Source organism: Panulirus ornatus, chromosome 4 (assembly GCF_036320965.1).
Source record: "Panulirus ornatus isolate Po-2019 chromosome 4, ASM3632096v1, whole genome shotgun sequence".
Lineage (NCBI taxonomy): Eukaryota > Metazoa > Arthropoda > Malacostraca > Decapoda > Palinuridae > Panulirus > Panulirus ornatus.
The window spans coordinates 58,471,443-58,493,337 of NC_092227.1; the positions used below are offsets into that span (position 1 = coordinate 58,471,443).

Here is a 21,895-nt window from a genome sequence, read left to right on the forward strand (position 1 = left end):
GGAGTTGAGCCCTGTCCAATCTCCCTCCGCCTCCGGCAAACCACTCTGTGATAATCCACTCATATGCAGATGACCTCACCATTGAAACGTAGCAACCATCCAGTAAAGAAGCGATAGCAAATATGCAGTACCACTACCTCAACACAGTTGCGGTACCTGGCTTGCTTAGACCAAAATGTCTGCAGCTACACAGAAATCTGTTGTTCTTTTAATAACTTCCTACTACTGACAGAGGAATCAAACCTGTACCCCCCTCCCTCCTGTAACCGTGAATCAAACCTGTACCCTCCTGTAACCCTGCATTAAACCTGCACCCTCCTGTAACCCTGCACTAAACCTGCACCCTCCTGTAACCGTGCACTAAACCTGCACCCTCCTGTAACCCTGCACTAAGCCTGCACCCTCCTGTAACCCTGCACTAAACCTGCATCCTCCTGTAACCCTGCACTAAACCTGCACCCTCTTGTAACCCTGCACTAAACCTGAACCCTCCTGTAACCCTGCATTAAACCTGCACCCTCTTGTAACCCTGCACTAAACCTGCACCCTCCTGTAACCCTGCACTAAACCTGCATCCTCCTGTAACCCTGACTGATCGCTAGTTAATGCTACTCACCTGCTATACTAGGCATTACGTCCGACTCCCACATCACAAATATCAACACAAAGGCCATATAAACAAACTGAACGTCCTTCACAACACTCGCCGATACTGATTTCGATCAAAGGAAAAGAATGTCTCTGTATCCTTTACAAACAGTTTATTTGTGTCACCCTCAGCCATGCCTCACCTGCCTGGCCACACATTCTTTCAGACGCAAACATTAAAAACGTCAAAACAGAAGATCCATCACACTTATTACCGGTTGCTTAGCAATAACAAACACTGAACACGTGCACAGCGAGGCAAAAATACTTCCAGTACAGTGACGTCACGCCTCTTCGTGCTCGTCATCCTATTGTAAGCAACAGCCGTAGCTCCCTCCTCCTTCGTCCCATTCATAATCACCTGCCAACCACACAGCAATAGAAGGTTCACACATGCCTCGCACCTGAGCATATTATGTCCACACAGGTTCCTTCATTCCACTGCAAACGCACTGGCAGAACACATTTACACTGTAATGATGTGGCAAGCTTACAGCAGCCCCTCCTCCCACTCATGATATCCACTCTACCAGACCTTCGCCCATCAGGAACTTCTCCTGTATTCAATATGTGCTATACCCTGAGCTGTGCAGACATCATGTACACACGGTAGAATTGTATCTCCCCGAATGGGTCCGATAAATTTCGAAATAATCAGTACGACTCTGTAGGATTGGTGAATGTGAACGTGTGACAAATATCGTAATCATTACGTTAGCTACACTGTATAGTTACATTCTTCGAAATGTAAGATGAATGTAACTTATGGCAAATGGAAGGGAATGTCGCGAGCCATTCTCTGTATGTTGTAGAAGACCAAAACCAGCGTCGCTTTCCAACATGTAAACTTCATACTGAGTATCTGATTTAAGCCAAGCCTTCCTTCCTTCTACCTTTGGTGGAGAGAGGCCCACTCGGGCCCACCTCTCAGCCTCTTATATTGACGTACTGTTCCCCAGGTTTCCCCCATATGTAACCATCAGTATCACACTGTATTCTGTAAGTCGCGTACTTTTATATGTATGCCATTAATGCCATTCCTTCCCTAGCCCCGTCCGTCACCCTCCTCTGTCGATGTATTGTACACCTTGTGTGCTCCGTCCTTAACTCTACCTGCCCCTAGAACATGTTCCCTTCACCCATGTTATGCATGAAATGCTTAGTTTATACATGATTGGATGATGATGATTTTTGTTTTATGATTGTTCACCGTCCCCGGTATTAGCAGGGTTATGCTAGGAACACACGAAAACGGCCTTATTTGTTTACATCCACTCTCTAGTTGTTATATACAGTGCACCAAAACCAGGTCCCCCTGTCCACAGCTAAGCCTTATATACCTTATGTGATTTCTCTTGACTGTTTCATATGCCCTAGTTCAGTTCTTTGGCAGCACGTCGCCCCCTGTATACCACATCGCTCCAGTTCGCTCAATCCCATGCACGCCTCACACCTCCAGCAGCTTTAGGCTCCGATAACTCCCATCTCAGAATTAAAGATTGAAGATCTAGATTAATATCCATTTGAAACTACACTCCCCAGACATGTAAGATTTACTCTTGAACACCAGCACTCTAGACACCACCCATTTCTCCATTATGACAGTTACCGATTCAACACAAGGTGCCCAAGGTGCAGCTTCCAGCATCGTGGACACAGAACACTGACCTCTCATTCTTCCTGCACTTATCCCACAATAACAAGCACAAATTAACACCAAACCTCTTCACCTACGGCTGGCTGGATGACTCCATAAGCGCTGCTGAAATCCCGTAGAAGGTGTTCATGGGGCAGGAATATATATATATATATATATATATATATATATATATATATATATATATATATATATATATATATATATCCCTGGGGATAGGGGATTAAGAATACTTCCCACGTATTCCCTGCGTGTCGTAGAAGGCGACTAAAAGGGGAGGGAGCGGGGGGCTGGAAATCCTCCCCTCTCGTTTTTTTTTTTTTTTTAATTTTCCAAAAGAAGGAACAGAGGGGGCTAGGTGAGGATATTCCAAAAAAAGGCCCAGTCCTCTGTTCTAAACGCTAACTCGCTAACGCGGGAAATGGCGAATAGTTTAAAAGAAAAGAAAGATATATATACACTACTTTTGTAGCTAACTCATATAACTCATGACGTCAACATACGTATATAGTACCTTAATCTAGTTGTAGGGAGTGTCATCAACCTGTTGTCTGTGACCAAACTTTCCTTGTGCGAGGGGCTGGTCTACCGGGACCATGCATATAGGACATCATTCATTATTCCATGAATATTGAAATCCAATTCGTCTGGTAGATCTTGGAGGAAACTGACTCCTTCATTTCTCGAAATCTTGTTATGTTGCTCTGGTGTTCTGTATACTTGCCGACACTACATTGGACTGAAATAGGCCCCTGATATCCATATTTTTGTTGTGTTTCCTACAACTGTTGTTGTTCTTTGTGTTTCATTTGCCATCAGTACTCAGTCCCTCACTCCAAATTTGCCATTTTAGCAAGGCATCACTTTCCCTTGCAGGTTTTGAACATGGCTTTCCTCCTCTATCGTTTCCTACATTTCGCGGCTTCAGTCACGCACAACTTGTCCGTCCGAACCAGCCTTTAAAGACAACATAACAGAGAAGAGATGTAAGGAAACCCTGACCTGAAGGAAGGGGCAAGTCATAGTTATTAAGATTGAAACATGAATGTGATAGATCTAAAGCTTAGTAGTGTAAAGAAAGAAGCAGATATTACAACGGCCTATTCATGTGTTGCTGACGGCCGCTCTGTGATCATGTGAGGCAGTGGCTTGTCGCATATTACGTGGTGTAGCTATTAAATGAGGCGCATAAGCAGCCAGTTCTCAGGAGCAGATACGAAAGTAATTTCCATAAAAAAGGGGAAAAAAATGGACATGCTCTACGGTGTACGGCAAGTGCCATAAGTTTGTAGGTGTGACTGGGAGAGTTGGTAAGTCGGACTGCTTTAGAACAAGAAGAGTTCAAGGACATATGTCGAGCTGGAACCTCCCTAGATGTAAAAGTAGTGCTCTGTACAAAAGACGAATCAGCCCTTTTGTGTAATCAGAGTTCCACAGAGGAATGTTCCGCGTCAGTCTGACTTGTTTGTGTAATGTGGGTATCCCCTGGTAGATTAGATGCTACGGTGATACCACGTAGGTTTACTGTGTCCAGTGGAAGAGCGGCGACGGAGCCGCCAACGGAGATGGGGGAGCTTAAGGGGTTTGAGAAGGAGGCTGGGCTGTGGATGCGTTCGTCTTGAAATGTTCACTCCATGGATAGTAAGGTTATGAGGATGATAGGGTCATGGTGGTGTACACTGTGGATGATAGGGTCATGGTGGTGTACACTGCGGATGATAGGGTTATGGTGGTGTACACTGTGGATTATAGGGTCATGGTGGTGTACACTGTGGACGGTGACACCTGGCGTGATATCGGACACAACTGGTGATAGTGAGCAGGTAGATAGTGTCCCCCGGGTGACGAGGAGTGAGCAAGGTCACCAGCGGTGATAACAAAGGTGAAGTACCTGAGACAGACCCTGTGGTCTGCTGGAAGTGTGTGTGGCAGGTCAGGCTGGTGACGGTAGGTCAGGATGGTGACGACAGGTCAGGATGGTGACGGTAGGTCAGGATGGTGACGGTAGGTCAGGCTGGTGACGGCAGGTCAGGATGGTGACGGTAGGTCAGGCTGGTGACGACAGGTCAGGCTGGTGACGGCAGGTCAGGCTGGTGACGGTAGGTCAGGATGGTGACGACAGGTCAGGATGGTGACGGTAGGTCAGGATAGTGAACCTCAAAACCCCCCCATATAGGATAGGGATGTGTTGCCAGTCGCCAGTCACCTGCACCTCGCTCAACAGGAGGTCAAGACTTCTCAAAACTGAAACCATTTGACACAGAATATAAAAAAAAAGACGCAATGCTCATCCAGTGCACTTAAACAGTTGTGCAACAAGTAGACAGAACCTCGTGTGTAAGTTTTTGCCTCAGTTAGCGACTAATTTATTGTTGCGGCTCTCTTCATCCTGTTTATTGAGGCGACCTTGCTTATCCTGTGTGAGCGACATTGCAAAAAAAAAAAAAAAGAAGAGAGAGAGAGAGAGAGATTGCTAAGGTCACGAAGGGTCATCGTCAAACGCCAGTTTGCACACAGTATATGATAGGCTTTGTTCATTTGATATTTTGCTCGTGTTTTCATATGGAAGACCCATCTTCTCGGTACAAATGATGGATGTGGTGTGAAATTTTCAATTCCCTTACCGTGAATATTAAGGTATTATGCCGGCTCTTGTTGGGTTAGCCTCTAAAAGGTTCAGTTCTATGACAACCTAACAATTTTTGAGCATTTATGTGCCAATAAACCCAATCTTGTTCTTCAGCCTCTTTATCCATGGCAGGTTTGATCCGACCATCCACTTTATGTCTTATGCGCTCGATAAATAGATTGTCGAAGGCAGCAGAAGGTTATATACTTCCTTTCTGATGTGTAGAGAAAATGAAGTAATAGTCTCGTGTATATTAAAGATCCATACACGGATTACCGTCTAAGAAATGGCAGCCAAACAGACATCATCTCGGTGGGCAATACTGTGTACTTCCCCAGCGACAGACTGGTCAGATGTCAGTTCTACTTCATCCCACTTCGAGGAAGTCATTAGCAGCGTGTTCCTCCACGGTGCTCCAGGACTCGACTCCTGGAACTCTCTTATGATAAAAAAAAAAAAAAGGCAATTGCTTTCACCTTTCGTCCGAGAATGAGTTTTCATATCGACGTTATCCCAAGGGACTTTAGAAATGTTTGGGAAAACGAAGGGGGGGCAAAGATACGCGAACATACCCCAGGTTCACTTGTCATAGAGGTTTTAAGAGGACTCTTATGAGCAAAGAGTTGTAGGTTACATGGAATTAAGCCTCATTGAGAGTCCGGGATGGTCACAGATTTTGAGATGAACGATCTTGTCTTTCACTTGTGTTTGACCGTTATGATATGAACGACACGATTGGCCTGACACAAAGGAAATCATGGATTGATAACATAATAAGAATAGCTTACAGTGATATCATACATAGAGCTTATAATGATTGCATACATAAAAAGCCTACAGTGATATCATACATAGAGCTTATAATGATTGCATATATAAAAAAGCCTACAGTGATATCATACATGGAGCTTATAATGATTGCATATATAAAAAGCCGACAGTGATATGATACATAGAGCTTATAATGATTGCATATATAAAAAAGCCTACAGTGATATCATATATAGAGCTTATAATGATTGCATATATAGAAAAAGCCTACAGTGATATCATATATAGAGCTTATAATGATTGCATACAAAAATGCCTACAAAGGAGTGTCTATGATTTTCAGACAATCAGATCTGAAAGAGTTACAGTTAACTTCGAAGTCCACCGCCTTTGCTGTTGCTGGTGTTTTGATAGCGACACACGACACGAGTACATAGTTAGCCTTTGGTAATGACACCAGAGTCAGCACGAAGCTCGCGTCGACTGAGGACGACCAAAGTCTGCAAAACAGATACCATAAAGTTCTCTCAGGAGTTCTCGAAGAATATCCTGGCGTCTAGGGAGGTAAGGGTCGCTCTCCTTTGCTATAGAGGAAAAGATACATATTGTCACCAAATATAAACGGAAACAAAAGTTGAAGTATCCGTTGGACCTTAGCCAAGCGCGGGCAGCTTGTCTTTTAAGCGCCCCATCCCCCCTTGCCTCATAACTGAAGCCAGAGTGACGAAAACCTGAGTGATGTTAGGTGTATGTGTGTGTGGGTGCGCGGGTGTGATGTGGTACCGGCTTCAACAGTTGCAAGCCGCAGCCGATCACCACTGCACACGTATATCAAGATTTCTCGCGAGCTGAACCAACTAAAGTTCCAGTTCGCCTGGTCCCCTCGTTCCAGACTGGTAGAGCTGATGCCCTCGAGTGCCAGCCCAGGTCTTGACAGCCCTCCACAGGACCATTACAGGACCATCATCCCTCATGTCCCTGAGGAGCGGTAACCACTTACTCGCAGGAGGGAGTGGGCGGCACTTGGCCCTGTTCTTGCAAGTGGTCCTTCCCGAGGTGAAGCATAGAGTGCAGCAGGCCTGGAGGAGGAGATATCTGCTGCCTGATAGGAAGGCAGTTGTGATGTATCAACAAATCTAACTGAAGGGTTGTGATTGTTATACCATAGGACGAGGAAGTGATGAGGGTATTCGTAATATAAAAAAAAAAAAAACATTTTTTTTGTGTTCTGGGTATTTATAGTGCACTGAAATAACCAAGTTTAGACCTTATTTATTATTGTACAGGTAGCTTTACATATGTCATGTAAGTATAAACTTTATGATTTACTTCAGTCAACATTCATGCCATAGTGGTGAATGACGCCGCTGTAGTGTTGAGAGATAAAGTGTTGAGTTCAGAGTCTTGCTTTAGCTGCTGGTAAACAGTATTTCATGGTTGTGTTGATAACCTTATCTTCTCGTTGTGTTCATATCTTATACACAATATACGGTGGTTATACCGCCAGCTGCTAATGGATTTCTTGTGAATGTTTTACTAGTACGATTCTTTCGTTGGCTGGATGGACCTGTTCGTAGATGCCTCGTGTGTTCAGTCATTATTCGACCGTCAGATGACATTACTCCAAATATGGATGTTTCATGAGTTTATAATTATGTAAAGCTTGGTATTTCAAAATACGCTTTCTTTAGTAAATGCCGATGACTAGTATTTTTCTAGGATCAGTAACTTTCTGCCACTCTGCCGAGGTATATCGTATTAATAAGGCATCAGAGACACGTCACCTCCCAAACCATCCACACACCTCAGGAAAAACCCACACCACGCAGATGTTCCCTTTGTCTGGAACTCTCGTATCTTCCAGTATCTTGTTCAACCCTTTCCATTTTCCTCTGCCAACTACCCAGCTTAAGAATGGAAACGAGAGTAAGTTAGACGGTTAGCGTGGGGGAGTGTGTGTGGGCGAGTGTGGCTGGGAGTACACCAGGAAGAAGGATCTGGAGGACAATTTGTCATAAGTGGAAGTGGCCCTGGGCAGAATTCTCACTGTTGGATTTGAACTGTGCGATAAAGAGTAATCCAGAGCAGTCATACCAATGAAACTGGAGGTGTATTTTATAAAGGTAAAAGAATCACGTCGCCAGTGATCATTGTCGCTAAATAAAGACGACGCTACACACTGAGGTGTAGCGAACGGACGAAATCAGAACCATAGGTATTAATGGAGGAACATCACTCATCAGAATTCATTAAACGCTACTTATCTGCTAGACGAGGCAGGTAAATCACATTATGAAATCAGTGCACGAAAACAAAGTAACATTTCTTCGTGTATTGTAGATTTATCTCACACTTACCACGTCCTATACAGGTTAACACTTATTATTGATTCTTGTTGATGTAGACGTGAATTAGAAATCCGTGGTCATTGTCAGCGTTGCTGGTACGCTGTTGGGAACCTCCCTGGCCGGAGTAACAGTCACAGGTGGTGTTAGGCAGAACCTGGGTGTTGGGTGGACGTGTTCGTGAGGGTCAGGGTGTTCCCCTAGGGCTGGCTGGGCCGTCGTCATGCGGGCTGCTGAACCTCACCAAGCCTCATCATGGTGTGGGCCTCGTTACCAAGCTACTCTCCAAGCTGCTCTTTCCCCACCCACCCACCCACCCTGCCTTCCACCACCACCACCCAGGACTTCTGTAGAACAAAGATCTCTTGCCTGTCAATTTTATCTGTTAAAGAAAAGATGATATATGACGCTAAGATGATAACAAAGACAGGGATGTATTACTTAATAGTGCTCACTAAGCCACTTGAAGTTTAATGATGTGTCCAGAAACATCAGGACAAATGTATGTGAAAACTCTAAAGCGACGTCTTCTTTGTGGCGAAAGAGACAGAGAACCAGAAATGTGTTATTTCTTCTGTTATCGTTCAAGGATGACAGTCGCCCTGTGTTACCCGGGAAAGTATGGCATGACAGCCTGGCCTGCCTTGTTCTGAACCATACCTGAAGGTATGGGTAACTGTTCCCAAGGGGTTCTGCTGTCATACTGTGAGGCCTTCGTTGTCGACTGGTTGAGAGTAACAGAGGAAGGGGCCTAGAGCAGGGCTAAAGCAGTCATCTGGGTATGATAGACGGTACCAGAGTGTGACAGAACAGAACAGCTCTACAGGACAGAAGTAGAGCTATCGCAGGTGCTGGAACAACCAGGTGATCGTCATGGCATACTTAGTCATAATTGCCAACCGGAGCAACGGACGTATGACACATTCCTCCACAAGTGCCAGCCAGAACAGCAGTCACACGACACGATCCTCCACAAGTGTCAGGAAGAGAAACAGACGCACTACACACCCCGCCACGAGTGTCAGGCAGATCATCGGTGTCACTACGCACACTCCTACGTCAACTGGTGGGGTAGTAGTCCCCCCCCCCCCCCCGCAGGGGCACTCCCTCATGGCTGACGTGGTTGGGAAATCTCTTGTAAGAAGGTCAGCCATAGTCAGCCGCCACCATCAGGGTTCAATCTCCTGTACCGCTGTGCCAAGACACCAGGGTGGAAGCGTAGGTGGGTGTGTCCTTGACATCAGGGCCAAAGACCCTGACACACAAGGGTCCCAGAGTCTGACACACACAAGGGCAGCAGACCCCATAACACTAGGATCGCAGACCCTAACACAAGGGGCGAAGACCCTAACACACAGGGGCCGCAGACGCTAGCCTCACTACCAGGCAAGAACACCCCACACACACACACACACACACAACACACAATCTTACACCTACGTAAACAAAGTAATATTATACTCCCTTACAAGGAACATCTGTCATCGTTACTACGCTTCTCGCTGATGATTTGTTTTGTTCATGTGTGCGCTTGTATGGCTGGGCTGGGCTATTACTTTCCTGTGCGTAAGCAGCTTTTGTGTTTGCAAGCTGGTGTAATTATCTATGTGAATAGTAGGGCGATGGGGTTTTATACTTGTGGGGGGCCCCCTTCTTTTAAACTTTACCTACGACGAAATTTAGCCATTAGGCAGGGCTAGTACTTAGTACTGAGTGAAGAATAATTTAGAGTTACCTGTTGATTTGGGCCTTCTGCTCACCCTCGTGGGAGAACAGCGGAATGACATTGTTCGTTGCTGTAACCAATTACCCTTGCCACTTTCCTCGTCATACCTCCGATAATGCCGGCACTACTTTCTCTTTCAACACCTACGTATTTTCCCCCAAATATATTTACCCAGTGATATCTATCCTGCGAAGGAAATAGAAAAATTATTGGCATATTTGTTTGGGGGTTAGTTGTCGTGCGTCCAACAACCTCCTTGTCCTATAGCATATACAGTATATGCTGTTGTATTGATATAATATTTTCTCGTAACTGTACCACCTCAGTAGCCAGTAATTTATGTCCTGCAAAGGAAGTGAGTGAATTATCGGGAGCTGCGTATGGCAGCCGTGTCGACAGTATATTAAGCAGGGTCGTGTAAGTTACATATTGTCGAGTGTCATGTGTGAGATTGAGAGAGTGGATGTGTGTAGACTGAATGGCACCTGGGTCAAGCAACGGAAGTAGAGCTGGCTCACTGCGTCGCCGTTATTAACCCTCCCGATACCTTGTGGGTGGTTACCTGTCATGTTACTTTGTGTGTATGTGTGTGTGTCTGTGTGTGTCTGTGTGTGTGTGTGTGTGTGTGTGTGTGTGTGTGTGTGACGTCCTCGTCCACGTAATGTTGCTAATGATATCCCCTTTCTTTTCCTCTAGTGTACTTTATTGTATAGTGTCAATTGTACCTTCCGTTGTTAGACGCTTGTGATAAATAACCCGGAGATGCCTTGTGAAAACCACATTGTTAAGTCAGACTGAAGGAGCTGGAGTCCTCATCTCGGATGACACAGCCATAAGACGTTTGCTATTTGAGTTACGAGAATTGCTCGGTGCTGGTAGTGACCACGATGACGTAGGAGTGTACGTGTTCACCTGCGAGAGGTCACCCCAAATCCATAGCCATGGGGACTGTGACGTCTTATCCGAGGCCGAGAAAATATTATAACCCGAGGAAGAGACTGGGGAGTTGTGGGACTGGTTGTGTTTGTAAACAAACTCCGTGATGCCAGCAGTAGCGTACCGGAACGTTCAGGAGAGAAAGCTAACCCCTGCCAGCCAGCCAGCCTTTATGACGAACAAAAGAGTGAAAGTCATGAGGGGTTGGCAGCGTAAAGGTCAGGTTGCCCTGCTCTCTGTGACACTGTTCCCGGCCCGCTTGTGCTCGTGTACCAAGCTTCGCTCCATGTCTGGTTGATAGTAAGCTTCATCTTGTGTTGCCTCTAACCTCCGTGCTGTCGTAAGCTGGTGGTAACCTTCATGCCATGGTTCGTTGGCTGGGACTACGCTTCGTAAGGTCGTTGGATGGCTGGTGTTACGCTTCCTGCCGCCGTCGTAGGTTGGCTGGTGTTAGGCTTCCTACCTCAGTCGTAGGTTGGCTGGGCATGAGTTTCCTGTCGTCCTTGATTGTTGCTGCTATATTTCCCTCCGTCCGTGATTGGAGGTGTTTCGGAAGAGGCAGTCAGTTTGCGAAGCGTCTTTTGTAAGGAGGAGGAAGAGACACTGAGGGTCATGTGGCGTGCTGTCTTCGACTAGACTCGAGACCCATGTTATTGTTGGCTAGTTTGAGGTGTCATACTGCCCTTAGCTGAGCGTTAACCTGTGTCATACCAAGAGGTTGCAGTAGAAATAAATGAACTATGCTGAGTGGCCATATCATGGCAGATACCACGTTTGGCTCCGTTCATGTTGTTGTCGGTTAGGCTATAGGTTTTCTCCGGCTGAAATTATGTTATATACTATCGTTTTGTGGTAGTTTGAAAGTTAGCTTAAAAGGCAACTTTTGTGCCGTATTTCATGAGTCTTCAAGCATATTACCTAACGTCAGTCCGTTAAGTGATTAAAATCGAGATTACAAGCTTTTCGCATTCGTTTGAAGAGAGGGAATGCGAAGAATGGAAGGCTGTGTGGGCGTGATGATGCTTAGCTTCTAGTCATCTTTAGTCGAAACAAATCTATTGTCTTTATGAAACTGAACTTTATGCCATCGTTCGCTGAAACTTGTGCTTTTAAGTAAACTGTACGGTAGTGATTTCTGATATGGTATTATCAGTGACCGAAAGATTTCCGTTCATTGATTTATACTGTGCCTTGCCTTGAGTCTTTGTTATCTATGATTAAGTGTCGTGAAATCACTTTTTGCAGTGTGCTTAAACTTGTCTTCAGGTTCTTGGGTTAGAATTTATCTGTGTGGCATCTGATGCCCGGGGATTAAAAGTATTAAGTGATATTATTTTTCCGTTAAGCACAGTTGCGAGTTTCTTCACCAGGTTTCCGAGTTTGATTTTAGGCTAGGTTATATTACGTTAGGCTTAGCTAGGTTAGGTTAGGTTACGTTAGGCTTAGCTACGTTAGGTTGTGGGTTAGGTTAGGTTACGTTAAGCTTAGCTACGTTAGGTTAGGTTAGGTTAGGTTAGGTTACGTTAAGCTTAGCTACGTTAGGTTAGGTTAGGTTACGTTACGTTAAGCTTAGCTACGTTAGGTTAGGTTAGGTTACGTTAAGCTTAGCTACGTTAGGTTTTGGGTTAGGTTAGGTTACGTTAAGCTTAGCTACGTTAGGTTAGGTTAGGTTAGGTTAGGTTACGTTAAGCTTAGCTACGTTAGGTTAGGTTAGGTTAGGTTAAGCTTAGCTACGTTAGGTTAGGTTACGTTACGTTACGTTACGTTAAGCTTAGCTACGTTGGGTTAGGTTAGGTTACGTTACGTTACGTTAAGCTTAGCTACGTTAGGTTAGGTTAGGTTACGTTAAGCTTAGCTACGTTAGGTTTTGGGTTAGGTTAGGTTACGTTAAGCTTAGCTACGTTAGGTTTTGGGTTAGGTCAGATTTTGGGTTAGGTTAGGTTAGATTTGTGTCTTTTAAAGACGGGGTTCGTGTAAAACGCAGGGTACAATCAATATCATTGCTTTTAAGGGTAAACTTGGTACAATTTTACTGTGAACTAAGCCTTCAGCTGTCGTCGGTAGAGAGTGTTGTATCCAATCATTCGCCAGTGACCTTTGCTCTTGACACGACAGATAAGCTTAGGTAATCATTGCGTTGTTGACTGATATCAAACTTTATTATATCATTCGTTACACTGAAGTCCGTTCCCCCATCCAGCCACAGCGTGAGTCCAAAATCACCCGAGGTTCGATCAGCAAAGCTGGGGCAAGTACCTTGATGGCCCAGCAGATGTCGTACCGGACAGTGTGTATGAGGAGGACGGGTGTGGCGGAGAGAGGGAATGCGAAGAATGGAAGGCTGTGTGTGGAGGTGATGAATGACGTCACGAAACCTCAGTATATTGATGATGTTATAACGTTGATCATGATGGTTCACAGTATCACGGATAGTGAGAGTTGTGCAAAAAACATATACCGCTGATAATGGCTAGAAAGGTGCACATGGGGGTTGAGGTCGGGTGTAGTTACCCAGTGTTGGGTTGTTTTCTTGATAAAGGGTTGTGGAATGTTTTGCACGTACACTGTGTCTTATTTTGTGTCCGGTGTCTTACACGATGGTTTTATGAAGATGGCATGACATACATTGGTGTTAGATGATAATAGTTATTCATTGCGGGATCGTTACCTGAGTAACCGAAGCATTGCGAGGTTAATCTACCTTCTTGAATTGGTGATGAATAGGCATCTGCTTTACCCCTTTCATTCCGCAAGTTACGGTTCGACACGTTCAATAGTCTCATCACCGCTTTCCCGGCCTTCACAGGGATGTTCTGTTGTTGTACGTACGTGTTATTTCGACAGTCACCCCCGTGATCTACATGGTTGAATCTGGTAGTAAGATAAGAGGCAGTAGTGGGACATGCCAGCTAAGAGGTCAGGTGGCGGGGTCTTATGATATCTTTTCGATGACAGTGGTGAATACTGATTCATCCCGTCCCACCACACGCCAGGGAGAGGAGGTCGCCGGACTTAACGATGACTAACCCCCCCATACAAAGTTGCCAGGAATTCATTCATTTCCTTAGCAGGATGGAAATGGCTCGGGTGAAATATTTCCGGAGAAAATATTTTACCGTTCAGTGGAAAGGCTGTGCTGGCAATTTCGAAGGTCTGGAGAGGGAAAATGGCAGGCTGAGTGATTATGCCATTGGACAATATCACCAGCCGTTTAAGGTGTGGTGGTTGTGGTGAGGGAGGGTGTGGAGGACAGGGAGAGATGGGGAGCGGTGGCTAAGGGAGAGGGTGAGGTAGCGCTTCACAGGCACGAGCCCGGATGGCTTGAATCTGTGGATGAATCTTTATATGGTACTCATCCTATTGTAATATATTTAGTCTCTGAATATTCTTAATCCTCAGTGAACCAGGTGTGATTCGTGTGTTATACTAAAGCCATCATGACCTCAGAGCTCTTGGTGTTTCCTGTCACCGACGACTGTCGAAAACACGAGGCGAGATGTGTCCTCTTGCTGGCCACTCATCACCCGCTCGGTCTTGGCCGAGACCCTAATTCCCTGTGGCTAGTTCCTATTACCTTTTATCCCAGTCATTAGACTGAAGTATATTATGCTGTATTGTTTATGTATGTATGTATGTATGTATGTATGTTGGATTCAGTAGTGTTTAACAGCCAAAGGCTATCGAACTAGAATCTATGATATACTTAAAAAGAATATGGTCTAAAACTGAGTGTTTGTATATTTGTGTTTCTTCTATGAAGAGAGTAATTTGCAGTATTTTCCATACACAATAAAACAACATGTATTCATGTTGATTGTAGCATCCTTCTAATGGCAGTCTGTTTATAGTCGAGATAAACTGGGTATAGATCTGTTTACGTAAGCTTGTTTTGAAAGCTGTCCTCAAGCTTGACCGGCCAGCAGCTGACAGTCTAATATTTCACACTGTCACTTCCAGTAGTTATATCCGAGGGAATCTCTCTCTCTCTCTCTCTCTCTCTCTCTCTCTCTCTCTCTCTCTCTCTCTCTCTCTCTCTCTCTCTCTCTCTCTCTCTCTCTCTCTCTCTCCTGCGAGGTCATGTTTAGTTGACCCGGCTGCTGAATGCAGTAGGTGAGTGAAGTGCCTTTTTTGAGTGCCGACCGGGGCATATTTTCAAGTGCAGGCCTGTCCCTTAAGGGTCAGGTTAAAGACTCGATCATTATGCCCATGGGTATTAAGTCATGTTTAAGGGCCATACTGTCATGCTTAAGGGTCCTATCGTCGCCCCTAAGGGTCGTATTCGAGTCATGCCGTCGTGCTCAAAAAGGTCGTGCCGTCGAATCCAAGACACACACGACAAATAAGGGAGAGGAACAGCAGGTACTGGGAGTGACAGCCTCTACTGAGCCATACCCAGATATCTGGGGCAAATGTGAACCTAGATTTTAGCTGTTCAGGTTTTCATGATTTCAAGACGAGAGAGATGCTGGTGCCGGCATTAGCAGTGGTATAGCATACTGTGGCCTCTCTTGGTTGGGTTAAAGAATATATATATACAAAGACTTTTTTCCCCCTTAAGCTGTCGTTAACTTCGACAAATTTCACTTCTCCTTAAAAGTTATTATTGTGAAACATCCATGTCGGTTCCTGTAGCTGGTGGTATCAGTAAACACCACTTAGTCAGTAGGCTATCAAGAGTATATTTCTGCGATATATGTTTTTCGTGAGATGATACTCGGATAACTACACAATGGTCGGTCTGTCATTTAGGAGAATTATTTTCCCATCTGGACTCGCCTGAAGCCGTTCAACGCCATCCCAAGTCGTCTCGGGCAACCCTCCAAGCAACGAGCCTTATCAGCCCAGCTTGTCAGGCAGCTCTTGCGTCATCCCATAGGATGATAAACCAAATCCCGACCTTACGTAAGGCTTCCTGGTTCCAGATGCTTGAGGCAGCAGCCACACACACACGGGGGGCCGGAGAGAGGGCAGGGTTTTGACGGAGGCCTTGAGGGGAGGAGGGCAACAGAGGCCATGGAGAAGGGGGGTTGGTGGGGGGCACAAGTAGCAGGGGTGATGGAGGTCTGGGGGGGGAAGGGGAGGGTAAGAGGGTCCTAGGGAAAGGGGAGGGAGAGGTAAGGAAAGCCAAGGATAAGGGAGGAAGGGTTGCTAGAGGAGTGGTAACACTGGGAGCGGCTTCAGCCATCCATTAGACGTAGATGCTGGACAATGAAAAGCTATGCTTCACTAATTTCCTTATCCTTACCATTTAGAAGCAACATCACTACACACACACACACACACACACACACACACACACACACACACACACACACACACACACACACACACACATCAGTGTCTGCTCAGGGTATGTAAATAAGGCACCAGTAGTACTTTTCCAGCAAAGCACGTGTGTACTTCAGAAAACCTACACCATACACCCGTTTACACCTCACCCCTCTCTTCCTCTCGGTGTGCAATATCTTCTTCCCTTCCATCTAACTCTCTTAAGAAAGGAGAAGGGAGGAGAGGGGCGAGGGAGCCTAGGGAAGGGTGAGGGAGGCTAGGGAGAGAGTTTAGGGTGCTAGAGGGAGAAGGTTTCACTGCATGACCGTGGTCAGGTCAAATGGAAAATGACTAAGGACTGACGAGCACCTGGTGAAGGGGACAAGACCAAGAGCCGGTGGAGGCTCAGGAGAAAGTGAAGGGAACGAGAGATTAGTGTGGGACAGGTGTAGTGGAGGGAAGGGGACGGGGGGACGTAGCAGTGGGGTGAGTGGTAGGGAGAGTGACGGTGTGGGCAGGGCAGAGACTGCAGGGGTAAGAGGGCACACTTTGGACAGAGTCAGAGGTTACAAGGGGCAAAGGGCATAGTGTGGGCAGGGTCATAGGCAAGAGCACACGGTGTGGAGGTAAGGCGTGACGTGAACATAGTGTGGAGAGGCGTGCGATGCCTGAGGTTGGGATGGGGTGGGGTGGTGGAGGGGTTCAGGCTGGGGGGGAGCGTGTCAGTGTACTGTGGGCGATGGAGTTACAGGGCGACAGCAGGACACTATTGTTGTGTTGGCGGGCGGGCGTCCACGTTGCTAGGCCAGCCCTGCTCTGTCCCACCCAGCCAAGCCTAACCCAGACCTGCCCAGCCTTACCCTCTCCTTCAACACCCACCCGCCCCCTGCCAAACCCTGCCCACACTGGCTAGTTTCCAGCATCGCTGTCCACTAAACACGCTCGTCTGAGGTAGTGGAGGAAAAGGAGGCAGTTGTAGTGTGTACGGTGGTGGTTAACTGGTGTGTGGGAGTGGTTTGGTAGATGTGTATATGATGATGCCTTTACACTCACCGTTTCTCCACATGCAGAATGACAACAGTGTCAAGGTTGTGTCATTTTCGTTCTTATTTTACAATGTTAAAAGGTCGCGGTTGATGTGTGAATCTTGTATTAGAAAACGCATGATGTATTTTGTGTAAATGGTTTCATTAGCAGAGTATCCTGTATAGTGTTGATTTATTCAGTTATTGTATAACTCATTTATATATGCTCACGAGAAGGCGACGTCATACACAGTTGCTAGCCAGTGGTCTCTCTACTGTTCTTGGTGGTAAAACAAGTTTCGTTCCGAGTGTTTTGATACGTTGTTCAATTGGGATCATAAAACTATTGAATGAAGACGATTACGAAAGGCATTGCATAATGTGATGGGCAGATTGCTTGGCATTCGTCGCTCGGTAAACATTTTAAGAAGGGCCTTGGAAAGAACTTGTTTGTAGAGACATCTCTTGTGGCGTTGCTAATTCGTGTTCCGTTATCCTCACAGTGCAGACCCTCGCACTCTTTCATTCACACTGCAGTCCCTCACACTCACCCCTCACACAGCAGCGCCCCCCCTCTCCCCCCCCCCCCCACACACACACACACACACACACACACACTGTAGCCTCTCACACTCAAATCACTGAGTAGAATGACACAGGAATATTCCTCGCTCATGTAGACATTCTTATTCTTCGTATTGTTCTCATCTTGAGCATCTTTCTCCTGTCCTCCCATAAGATATGTTCATCTTTGTAGTTTTTGGTGGAAATTTTCATACGGAGGAATGCAAGTTTCAAGAGACCTCTGGGTCATTTCGAGGTCATGCACGGGAAGAGGTTGGGAACACAGAGCTTGGTGTAGAGAGGGGGACGGGGAGAAACGAATGATGAACTTCAGCAGCGAAGGTGCCAAGATGACCGTCGTGGACTTGAAGCAAGGTTTTCGCCTCTAATGGACCAGCTCATTTGATGAATGCTAACGAAAGACGACTGGTTCCCTGGTGGTGTCTAAACTGGATGTATCTTTGTAAATGTTTTGACTGTCTTCTCAGGGACTTGAATATGTGTGTGTGTGTGTGTGTGTGTGTGTGTGTGTGTGTGTGTGTGTGTGTGTGTGTTTATAGTGAACACTTGGTGAAGTCGCCGGGGGTGTTACCCCCACAGCCCTGGCTGGGCCCAGACTGCGGGTCGACCAAGCTGTTGGAAGCAGCTGCCCATTAACCCCCTCACTCCCCCGGTTATCTGGTCTGGCACACTTTGTAGGTACTTGTCCACAGCACTCCTAATCCTCTCTGCCGTGCGTGCCATGCTGTCTCTGACGGTAGATGGCAAGATGTTGAAGATCTTGCCTGGGACCCCCCCAGATGTTCATGTTCCTTTACTTGCGAGCATTTCGCACCTTTGTATATCCGAGTTAATATTTCATAAGGTATTTCATACCTGTCGTGTCTGTCGGAAGTTATTACCGAATGTATGGCGGGAACCACCACACCTTCTAGGGTGGGAAATAACACACACGTTTCCTGCTGTAAACATGGAGGGGATTAAGGGGGGTTAGGCATCGAGGGAAGTGCTCTCTCTCACACACACACACACGACGGACAGCGTCCTCTCCCGCTGAATCTTTTGCTTTATCCAGACCTAAGAGTGAAAAGAACCATCTCTCTCTCTCTCTCTCTCTCTCTCTCTCTCTCTCTCTCTCTCTCTCTCTCTCTCTCTCTCTCTCTCTCTCTCTCTCTCTCTCTCGTTATCGTCACAGGCATTACCGGACTGCCATGCTTCAGGAAGGAAGCAGCAGCAGCAGCAGCAGCGGCAGACGGCGCCAGGAACTAACCGTGATGGTGGCGAGGTCTCACGTCGTAGGTCACGGAGCCGCTCGAGGATTCGCCCCACCTCGCGGCCTGCTGTGAGGCTGTATGCTGCACACCATCAACAGTATATAGGTCAGAGCCTCTGCCGGGCTACCTGCTGGGAATACTAACATAATGATGCAACGGCTGAACGCCCTTGCAAGCGCGGTTTTTTTTTCTTTTGTTCTATGGTATGACGGAGGCAAAACTTGCAAAATTAGTAATGAGGAAATGAATGAAAAAAAAAAATCAATGACAGCTCCATAGGTGCTTGTAGACCTGAGTCTTAAGGGTAGAAATGTTATGGAAAGAAGGGCAGAGGAGAGAAGGAAGGGAACTCGACAGCTTCCCGGTTAGAGGTGAGACTGTATCTTATCGGTCAGTCTTCGTGTGGCAGATCTAAACACGAAAACTGTGGGAAGCAGCAACTAGAGGCGTTTCATGGATGGATCCAAGCTTTCTTGGCAGAAACACACTAGCAGACAGCCGAAATGATACCTGTAGAATAGAGAAAGCTTAGCGACGTCACGATGGAACAGGAAGGGATGGTCGGAGAGACGCGATACCCTGGGATTTAATGAGCTGGAAGGCTTCTGATTGCACTCTGTGATTAATAATGATGGAGGAAGAACCACCCCCAAATATGCGAGCAGTGTACTCCATATGTGGGCGAACCTAACCTCAGCAGATATAAAATAGCTGCTTGTAAGAAGAGATGATTACAATGTCTGGGTCCAGCCCGAGCTGTGGAGGTAGAGGACCCCCCTTAGACTTACTTCACTGCAAGCCTGTCTTGTCAATGCATTGCCACATTCTCGTTTTTGAGGCCCATCACGACCAGAGCCACTGGCAATGTTCCGTGCCGCGTCATACAAGGGTGATTATGACCAGAACTGTTGTTAGTGTACCGTCCTAAGGATTTGAGATCGATAATAACTAAGGCCATTCAGAACTGATTGTGGAATGACCAAAGGCATATGCAGTGTGCCGTGCTATTTTCTTCTGATGTTGAATGTGAACCACAGCTATGTAAAAATGTTCCCTGCTATAGCTTCAGAGGTGGAGTATCATCACAGACATAGCTTCAGAGGTGGAGTATCATCACAAATATTTAGTGGAGGCCCGAAAATACGCTGGTGGGAAATGCCACTGGACAGTGATAGTAAATACCGTCAAGAAGATGTGAAAAATGGCAGAAGATATTTTGTTTTGTCTATTTATTATGAAAATGGATGTGACGATATAGTCTAGGCTTTTCAGAGAATCTTTTTTTCGTTATATATCACAAGATTCTAGATTATAAACTGATAGTGAGCTATATCGATATTTCGTATGTCGATAGTAGCAGTCAGCGAACACTTCCTGTCAGCTTCGCAAAACCAAAGGTCACAGATCTCTTAGCTATGACACACACACACACACACACACACACACACACACACACACACACACACACACACACACACACACACAAGTAAGATGTAAGGGGGGAAAAAAGGGGGTGGCCAAATATATGTAGTGGTGTGTTGACATAGCCAAACTAGTTAGAGGAATTGTTAATTCTTATGGCCAGTGGAAGAGTCCAGACAGGATTGTTGCCGAAATGTTCAGTGTTGTGAGACATTTACCCTCACTGAACTTTAAGAATCTTACGTACGGATATGCAGGTGAGGAGGTAAACTGTAGGTAGACGTCCAGCCTCCGTGTTGGTACGTGGCTGAAGCCAAATGTTCCTCTATTTAATAGATGATGTCAAGACACTCAAGTGCATTCTTGTCTGGAGGTAAAACGACGCTTTTATTGTTATACACAAATTTTTTTCAATTTGTATTGTAATTTATATTCGAGGAGAGAGTGATTTTTTTTTTTTAAAGTTGTTCGTGTTGAGTTGCATGTGTATACTGCATATTTCTCCAGCATGACATAACCGCAGAATTCTTTGTCTTTGAAAAAAATGAATGTTACACTGGAAGCAATTAGCTGGCTCGACACCACGCACAGTTTGGTGGGAAATGCCAGAGACTGTAACCAAATTTTAGAGACCAAGAAAAAAACAAGATATGATTAGAATTCTGTAAAACACACACACACGTCAGTGAAGCCTTCTGCAAGTGGGTCGAGGTGACCAGCGGAGTGCCACAGAGTTCTGTTCTGGTGCCATCACTCTTCATGTTCCTTGTAAATTACTCCCACCTGAATATGTTTGCAGATGATGCCAAGGTCATTATGAGGGAAGTGAAAAGCGAGCAGAATTACATCAGCTCACAAGGGAACCTAAACAGACTTCAAAGTTGGTCTGGTATACGGTTCGTGAAATTTAGTTCGAGTAAATGGTAGGTAGTGAGAATGAGCTAGAGTGAAAGAAGGCTTCAGTATGATTATTATCTTGCAGGAAATAAGCTTCAAGATCGTGTGTGTGTGTGTGTGTGTGTGTGTGTGTGTGTGTGTGTGTGTGTGTGTGTGTGTGTGTGTGAGAAGGACTTTGGAGTCAACATCATCCCTAATATGTCATCAGAGTCAAACAATAAGAGAATAGTCAAGAAGACAAGTTGTCTACTGGTAGATATCAGAATAACGTTCAATTATATATATATATATATATATATATATATATATATATATATATATATATATATATATATATTTTTTTTTTTTTTTTTTTTTTTTTTTTTTTTTTTTTTTTATACTTTGTCGCCGTCTCCCGCGTTTGCGAGGTATATATATATATATATATATATATATATATATATATATATATATATATATATATTTTTTTTTTTTTTTCATACTATTCGCCATTTCCCGCGTTAGCGAGGTAGCGTTAAGAACAGAGGACTGGGCCTTTTTTGGAATATCCTCACCTGGCCCCCTCTGTTCCTTCTTTTGGAAAAAAAAAAAAAAAAAAGAGAGAGGGGAGGATTTCCAGCCCCCCGCTCCCTCCCCTTTTAGTCGCCTTCTACGACACGCAGGGAATACGTGGGATGTATTCTTAATCCCCTATCCCCAGGGATAATATATATATATATATATATATATATAT

The 21,895-nt window shown here is 45.5% G+C and overlaps 1 protein-coding gene across 6 annotated transcripts in view; it reads left to right on the plus strand.

Annotated features, from left to right (window-relative positions):
* Pde11 (Phosphodiesterase 11) overlaps positions 1-21,895 on the plus strand; it is a 1,275,799-nt gene that overhangs the window by 739,214 nt on the left and 514,690 nt on the right. The gene's annotated exons all lie outside the window — the stretch shown is intronic.